Here is an 8,796-nt window from a genome sequence, read left to right on the forward strand (position 1 = left end):
TTCACCAGCGGAGCCCGCCAACACGCCTGCGGAATTCGCATTTTACTTGCATCCATTTTCATTATGATGGAAACCCTTCCTGGTTTAAATGGAGCCCTTGTTGGATGTGAACCGCGATCCCCTGGCATTGCTTATTCAGAGCTAGATCCCCTGGCATTGCTTATTCAGAGCTAAAACGACGGGGGAAATGGGATGAGAACACACAGGAAAGTGGGTATTAGGAACGTCAGTTGGGAATGAGTCGAGCCGTATTTACTTCTTACTTTCGGGCGTGGAAGGCCTCTAATTCGCGGCACTCTTTATTCGGTTGTCCAGCGTCTTGCCACGCACTCACATAAAAACCCCGCATTTGAAGCGGTATTTTTTTTTTCTTTTTCCGTAGGTGGGAAGCCGGCACTCAAGCCCTGAGCCACGTCGGCGCCGCTGAGCTGGTTTCTTCGTTTGTTTGCTTTCGCGGGTGCTCAGACTCTTGAGCCACCTCCGCGCGCCTCTTCAGTGGGCAGAACTGGCGGCGCTCTCTGCGCAGGCCAGTGGGGGAGACCCGTGGTGGCCCCTGTGTCTCCTCTGAGGGAAACCGTCAGAAGGCGCTGATCGTTTTCCTCTTCCCTCTGTCTTGCTTCTCTTTACCAATAGTATAAAATGGGGGCCGAGGTGGCCCGGGGCTTAACAGGCAGGCTCTGTTTCGGGTTGGGTTGGAGCCGGCTCTTTCATCTCCTTCACTCTTGGGGTCCTCTAGTAGGGTTGCACCGATAACAGAGAGTACCGGTGTGCAGAAAGAAAGAAAGAAAGCGCCCGTGACTCATGGAGGTGCCGGGGATTGAACCCGGGGCCTCGTGCATGCAAAGCACGCGCTCTACCGCTGAGCTACACCCCCTCCCAGGTTCTGGGTAAGCGAAGGCCGTTCAGTGTAGGATTATGTACTTCTTGCGGCTCTTGCAAGGTGGTAATGGTGTTTAGTGTTAATGGGCCTCAGCAGCGATTTTGAACAGAAGGTACTCAGGAACCTGTCAGGAAAACTGATTGTTTTCTTGATCTTCTTTTCCCCTTTGCAGTGTCACTAAAGAGTAAGACAGATAAAGAAGGGCCGGAAGAAGACACAGAGAAGCAGCTCCCTAGTTCATTTTCATTTCCCTTAGTTTTCTGAGCAATGTTCGGGTCGTGCAACTCCGGGGGCGACCACGCAGGAAAGCTTCCTCCTGTTTGGCGTGATCCGCCCCTTTTCCTCTCTCTTCCTCTGTCAGCGGGTCCATTTGAAAACTGGATCGCGTTTTCGTACCTGGACTGCCCCGGAGCGCATGTGTTCCCAGGTGAATGAATAGGTGAAATTTGAAAGATAAGATTAACTCTGAAAAACACTGGAACATGGCCAATGACAAAACATTATTTTTTGAAAGACAGCCCTGGAGCACTTTTCAGGGGCCGAAATAGCTCAGTTGGGAGAGCGTTAGACTGAAGATCTAAAGGTCCCTGGTTCAATCCCGGGTTTCGGCAACTTCAGCTACTTTTTGCATAATGATTTTCCCTCCTTAATAGTTGCATCCTAAATCGCAAAAGTGTACGTATCACTAAGATTTTGCTAATCCAATCAAAGAACTTTCTCCTTTGGTAGTATATTCCACTCAAGTTTTCCATGAAGTGTTAACTGACAGTACATATTTTATTCAAGGTTTCAAAACCTGGGAAAATTACTCAGGAGACCTGAATCTCTGGACTGTCCATGTGACACCCAGACCCTGAACCTCAGCAGACTTGCAACTCCTACCCTCTGGATTATTGGACTTACCCCTGCCAGCTAATAGGGAGGTGAAGAAGGTCAACCACCACACCAGGGAGCCAAGAGTGCCTACAACTGAAAGCAGGAGAATTGTATCCAGCATCCATGTGGAATCTAAGCCCCCTCTTGATATAGAGGTGGAGTGGACATAACCATCCCGGGGTCCACAGGATGGAGAAATAGAGTATGGATAAGAGTGGATTTACTGATATTCTACTACGGAACTATTGTGGTAAGTAATAGAAGAAATTGTAGCATTGATGTGGAGAAAGTGGCCACGGTAGCTGCTGAGGGTAGGAAGAGGGAGGAAGAGATATGAAGTGGAGGCATTTTCAGGACTTGGGTGGTGCTGCAGGGGCAGATGCTGGACATTGTATGTCCTGCCATGGCCCACAGGATGGCCTGGAGGAGAGTGTGAACTACAATGTAAACTATAATCCATGTGGTGCAGCAGTGCTCCAAAATGTGTTCACCAAATGCAATGACTGTCCCACGATGATGAAAGAGGTTGTTGATGTGGGAGGAGTGGGGTGAGGGAGGTGGAAGGTATATGGGGGACCTACTATATATTTTTAATGTAACATTTTTTTTAAAAAAAGAGAGAGAGGAAAATAAAATAAAATAGGATGAGAGTCCTGTGAAAAAGAAAAAAAAAAACCTGGGAAATTATCGGGGTAAGAATTTCCAACAAGCTAATGCCATTGCACGTACTCATTTCTGCTTTGATAAAACCTGTGTGTGGTTGGTGAAAGGTGGCTTTAATCACAAGAAATGTACAAAAGAGCCACTTTACTGTATGAGTGTATGTAACTTGCCATTGAATTACTTAAAGATTAAGAGTGTGGAGGTGGGTCAGGCGGTCAGGCACCCCACCTCCAAAACTATGAGGCTCCCAGGTTCAGCTCGCGAGTGCCCCCTAAGGAAAACAAGGGAGACAGATACTGCAAGTGGAAAACAAGAGAGTGGGGAGAAGTAGCTGAAAGTAAACTCCTAAAAAAACAAAGGAAAATCCTTACAGATTGAGACTATTTCACATCTGTTTTTGCTTTCTCGGCCTCACTGTCCTGATACCACCGAGCCTCCTCTTATCAATCCACATAATGGTAGAAATATTTGAGGCAGGTGGGCTGTGAAGGGCCTCCCGTAACGTAATAAGCCTATGAAGGCGTGTAGGTCCTTTGCAGTGTAGGGACTTGGACACATTTCTACTTTATCTACAACTGCTGCCAGACGGCCTTCGTCGTACGGGATCACACCGCCCCGGTGTTGGACAGGCCGTCCAGGCCCGGCTTCTTGGAGGGTGGGCGGCCCATCCTGGGTGTGCCAGAAGGCGCTGTAGGCGCGGGCTCGCCCTTTCTGGGGATGCCCTACTGCCGAATGTGAGCGTAACCGCACCGATGTGTGGGACTCGGCGGCAGCCGCGGTGTCCCCGGCTTGCTCGGTGAGCTGCCACCATCCCCAGCCAGTCGGTGAGGCGCCATAGGGACCTTTTGGCAAAACCTGGAGAGTCGCCGCCGCCTCGCCCCACACGCGCACGTCGGCCCTGGGTTCTTCAGCTAGTGGGGTGCTGAGCCGGGAGCTGGCTGGGTGAACGCGCAACAGAGCTCTTCTAACTGCGCCCTAAGTTGTCCGGAAGCACCGCAGTATCGGGCACCTCGGCAAGAACTGGAGGAACAGCCCTACTTAATTCTCAGTCATCAACTGTCATTCTCCACCTACCATCGGGTTTTCCCACCAGCCAAAAGAACTAGTAAATGACTTCTGTGAGAGCCCTGGCTTCCAAAAACATCAATATATCTACTCATTCCTTCAAAATTTACACGAAATGCTCAGAATTGCTGGACCCACAGCACTACAAAAAAAGAACTTAATACATAGAGTTTACGATTTGATTTTTGTCTTGCAATGAGGATGAAGTGTATTTTTTCTGATACAGTAACCATTTATCTCTGGAAAAATAACTCACTCATACCCAATATACTTTATTCTGGAAAATGCAGGCATGGAAAGTACATTTTTAACACACCTAGGACCAGTGAAAAGATTGTAACTGGTTGGGTGCCATTTTCAAAAAACTGACAGAACAAAACTTGACATGGTTTTCGTGTCAAAAGCTTTAACGTATTGCTCTGGAGTTTTAATTTACACCCAGGATTTTCTTTGCCATATAGTCTTTGAAATCTCCACCCTATATTTTCTACGGTTTTCTCACAGTAAGTTCTTGACTTTTGCATCCTATCCTTTCTTCCCTTAAATCACAGACGTAGACCTCCTTGGATACTAGACCCTTATCAGGTATATATATGATTTGCAAATATTTTCCACCATTCTCTAGGTTGTCTTTTCCTTTGCTTGATAATGTCCTTTGATGCACAATAACTTTTAATCTTTATGAAGTTTGATTCATTTATTACCCTCATCATTTCACAAAAAAAAGAAGGAGGGTCTGACACTGTTTATTGGGATAGGTTAGTACAAGAGTTTGTGAAGATTTGGTAGCTGGTGAAGGGGAGGCAGCCTGGAGTTCTTTAAATGATTGGAATCTCTCCTATTATTTTAAATGTTGCAGAGCAGAAACAAAGATACAGATTTCTGAATTCACATTGGAAGGTAACACTGTCCTGGCTGCATAACTTGGAAATATTTTACTAAAAAGAACACCACATCATATGCAATCATGTATATTAATTCAAAAAAATATTAACAAATGCCATATTACCATGAAGGGGAGACAGGATCAATGATTAGAACACAAATATTTTGAATAGTAGAAATATATGACAACTATTTTTCTACATTAGAACAGGAAATTGGAAAATATTATATATATAATGCAGCCATGTTTTAGAATGTACGCCTTCTTAATCCACGTCCTAGCACTCGTGCCAGTGCTTCTCAAAATTTATAATGCAGAGAAGTCACCTGGGAATCTTGTTAAAATGTTGCTTCTAATTCAGTAGATCTGGAGTGGAGCTGAGGTTCTGCATTTCTTACTCTGATTTCTTGCTCTCAGATGCCGCCAAGTCTTCTGGCCCAAGGACCACATTGGTCAAGGGTCTGGAAAATCGCCTTCCAGTAGAGGGCAGAGCTGTCTTAGGTGAGACTTCTGTAAATCAGCTTATCTCAGTTGGGTGTAAAGACGGAAGGAAACTAGAAATCAGGCCGAGAGGTTTGCGAGCCTCAGCCGGATGCTCTGCTCGCTGGGGCGATTTCGGCCTCTGACGCCTTAACACACACTCATGAAAATACATTTCTCCACTTTCCGGTTTGAAAGGCTCGGCGTTTCTCCTTGCCAGCCTCCGCTTTGATCAGGGCCAACCACAGCCCAGAAAACGAAAGAAGCCGAGAGCAAGTTGCCAGTCTCCCCACGCCTCTTGCCATTCCTGCTGCGCCAAAGGGGAGCGCGCTCGGCCCCGGGGCCGCGTGCTGGGGACTCGCTGGCCAGGTCCCGGCGATAAGGCCCGGGGCGTGGACACGGGGCGCCCCGGCACCAGGCCCTCGGGAAATAGACAGGTTTACTCGGAGGTTAAGCAGGAAAAGGGAAGCCCGGGAGTTGAGAAAACTGGAGGTGCCGGGGATCGAACCCGGGGCCTCGTGCATGCTAAGCACGCGCTCTACCACTGAGCTACACCCCCCGGACGCGCTGTTGTTGCCGGGAAAGCCTCCAAGACTGCTCGCCGGCCTGAGTCCTAACTTCACTATTTCTGGAATCTTCGTCGCCGTGGGGTTTTGCTCTAGAGCCAACTGCAGTCTAGCCCCCAAGCGCCCATCGGTCCCGGGATCGTCGCCTCCGGTTCTCCCGGAGCAGTGTTCCCGCCGCCACCTGCAGGAGTGGATGACACTTTTCGCCCCGTGTCTTCCCGCTCTCGTCACTGCTTTAAAGGCTTGCAGAAAGTCACACAGAGCGACGCCAGGGGTAGGAAAGAGGGGCCATGTCGGGCCCGGGCGGGGAGAGGCGAGAGGAGGAGGCGAGAGGAGGAGGCTAGAGGGGCCGCGGCGCCGCCCTGCGCGGGCTCGCTCAGGCCCACCGAGACGCCGACGGGCAGAGGGGCCAGGGCGCCGGCTAGGACCGCGCCCCCTGGCGGGCAGCAGGAGGACGCCCGGGGCTCCCCAAGGGTGGGCGAGATGTCACCAACCCGACCCTTCTCCGGGCCTGGGTCCCTGCGTCCCAGCCCATGGGAAGATGGGGCCTCAGCTTCCATCGGAGAAGTCGTTTATTTGGGCAGAAAGACCTAGTAGGAGAATACAGTAAATGATCCTTCTCCATCCAGAGAGTAAAAGGACTTCAGTCATAACTTGAATAAAAGCTTTAGACCAGTCTGCAGAGATTCGCATATGAGAATGAATGGGGATTTTCACAAAAATATGGATCCTTGGATCGCCACCCGGAAAACTGAGGAGCGGGGAGACCACAGTGAGGGCGTTTGGGCCCCGTAATTCTCTCCCGACCACCACCACATTCTCCGACCTACAATTGAAACATTCATGTGAACTGAGCAAATCTTGGGCCACAAGGAAAGGCTCAGTGAACTCCAAACCGCAGAAATAATACACACATCTTTCTCTAACCGTCATGCGATAAAACTCGAAATCAAAAACAAAATGAGAACAAAAGTCTCTTGCACCTAGACATTTTAAAACATGCTATAAAATAAATCTTGCATCAAAAGAAAAATACAAAATTCAATTGAATAATTTCTTAAAAATGACAAAAACGTAAATGTGATTGTGGGGTCCAGTGGGTCCCAGCCCTGGCTGCCCCTCCCTAAGGGAAATTCAGCCCTCAGCACGCCCCAGGATACAAGTTAAACTGTAACAGACCTCCCCACAAGGAAACAATGTACAGATGCTATCTTAGGCTGTAATTTCCCCCAGGCTCTACAATTCCTTCCTACAGTAACATCTCCAGACCCCATTCATGTGTTTCATGTGACCCTCACAGAAACTCTATTACCAAATGTCTTTGTTCTGAGACCCTCCATATTGCTCTTTATTTTCCCCCCTCTTTGCAGACAACTGTCTTCATTCTCTGGACCGCACCTACCAGAGAAGATCTGTCCTGTCCTTAAGCCCCAATAAATAAAGCTCATACGTGATATATGTGATACATCAGAATATATGACAAACAGCTAAAATATTTATGAGAAGGAATTTATACCTTTAAATACCTATATCAGTAACAATGAAAAGTGACTCAAACACAGCTCAAAATGCTGGAAAATGAACAATAAAATAAACTAAAAGAATGTGGAAGGAAGGATTGATAAAAGATAAATTTGGGGAAAATTAGTTAGCATAAGGAGGGAGAAGTAATTTTAAAAAGAAAACTACAAGTATAAAATATAGGAATTCAATGCCCAAATCTTAAGTAAAAATAGTAACAATTAGAATCCGATAGCAGATTAAAAATAGTAATACACGGGAAATGGATTTGGTTCAACCTACAGAGCTTCCACCTCCCACATAGAAGGTCCAGGGTTCAAACCTGGGGCCTCCTGGCCGGTGTGGTGAGCTGGCCCACACACAGTGCTGAAGTGCAGCCCCACATGCAAGGAGTGCTCCTCTCAAGGAGAACCGACCCACGCGAAAAAAGTGCAGCCTGCCCAGGAGTGGTGCTGCACACACTGAGAGCTGACGCAGGAAGATGACCAATGAAAAAGAGACACAAGTTCCCAGTGCTGCTGACAAGAAAGCAAGTGGAAAACAATGGGGAAAGGGGAGAGAAATAAATAATAAATGTCTTTTCAAAATAGTAATACATGATTCCAAATGGAATTTATTCCAGGAATGCAAGATCATTCATTATTAGGAGAGCTATTAATATAATCCATTATACTGCAGACCAAAAGATGGAAAAAAATTATCTCTATAGATGCAGGAAGACATTTGACAGAAGTCAAAATCTATTCAATGTGCTAAAAGCATTCAATAAAATAAAAATTGTGGACATTCCTTCACATGATTAAATATATATATATACTTCAGGTCAAAAACTAGCATTTTAGTTCATTGCAAACACTAGAAGCTTTGCTACTGAAGTCAGGAACAAAACAAAAATGCCCAGTATGTATCTCCACCTTATTTAATATTGGATTGGAGGCAACAGTCAAGGTAATGAACAAGACAATGTCATTAGGAAGAGGCATAAGAATTAAAAAGACCAGGGAAAATTTATTTTCACAGGTAAGCTTAAATATCTGTGAAACTCAAGAGTATAAGAACTTGTCAAATAACACACAAAATCAATATCCTTCATATGTACAAAAAAAGTTAGAATATAAATTGCAAAAGAAGCCGCTATTAACAACAGCAAATGAGTAACAAAGAAAGAAAGGAAAAGGAGAGAAAGAAAAAAAGAGGGAAGGGAAGAAAGGAAAGGGAAAAGAGGGAAGGGAAAAGAAAAGAAATTTTAAAGGAGAGAAAAAAAATTCCTGGATATAAACTTAAAAAGAAATTTCCAAAACCTATATGAAGAAAACTATAATATACCCCTGTAAGTCACAAAAATATACTTGGGGATGGTAAAAATAAACAGTATTTTTGTAGAGAAAGATTCAACTTCATATAAATGTCATTTCTCCCATAGGATAATGTATGAATTTAATAGCAATAAAAATCTTTTTTCCTGTAACTGAGAACTATTTTTAAGTTTATTTAGAAGAACAAGCAATCAATAATAGCCAAGACTGGAAGCAGATTTGGCTCAACTGATCAGAGCATCCACCTACATATGGGAGGTCCAGGGTTTAAACCCAGGGCCTCCTGGCCCACATGCAGTGCTGATGCACAGGAGTGCCCTGCCATGTAGGGGTGTCCCCCATGCAGGGAAGCCCCGTGTCAGGGCCCTGCAAGTAGAGCCTACTGGCACGAAAAAAGCACAGCCTGCCCAGGAGTGGCACCACACACACGGAGAGCTGACACAGCAAGATGATGCAACAAAAAAACAGACACAGATTCCTGGTGCTGCTGACAAGAATAGAAGCAGACACAGAAGAACACATAGCAAATGGACACAGAGAGCA

At 46.1% G+C, this 8,796-nt stretch overlaps 3 non-coding genes across 3 annotated transcripts; 1 reads left to right on the forward strand and 2 right to left on the reverse strand.

Moving 5' to 3' along the window:
- Window positions 1-802: 802 nt before the first annotated feature.
- On the reverse strand, window positions 803-874 carry TRNAA-UGC (transfer RNA alanine (anticodon UGC)). Its single transcript has one exon. It is a non-coding gene; the product is annotated as a tRNA-Ala (tRNA).
- Window positions 875-1,418: 544 nt separating this feature from the next.
- TRNAF-GAA (transfer RNA phenylalanine (anticodon GAA)) lies at window positions 1,419-1,491 on the forward strand. The gene has a single exon. It is a non-coding gene; the product is annotated as a tRNA-Phe (tRNA).
- Window positions 1,492-5,337: 3,846 nt separating this feature from the next.
- On the reverse strand, window positions 5,338-5,409 carry TRNAA-AGC (transfer RNA alanine (anticodon AGC)). Its single transcript has one exon. It is a non-coding gene; the product is annotated as a tRNA-Ala (tRNA).
- Window positions 5,410-8,796: the final 3,387 nt, after the last annotated feature.

The sequence above is a fragment of the Dasypus novemcinctus genome, chromosome 22 (assembly GCF_030445035.2).
Source record: "Dasypus novemcinctus isolate mDasNov1 chromosome 22, mDasNov1.1.hap2, whole genome shotgun sequence".
Lineage (NCBI taxonomy): Eukaryota > Metazoa > Chordata > Mammalia > Cingulata > Dasypodidae > Dasypus > Dasypus novemcinctus.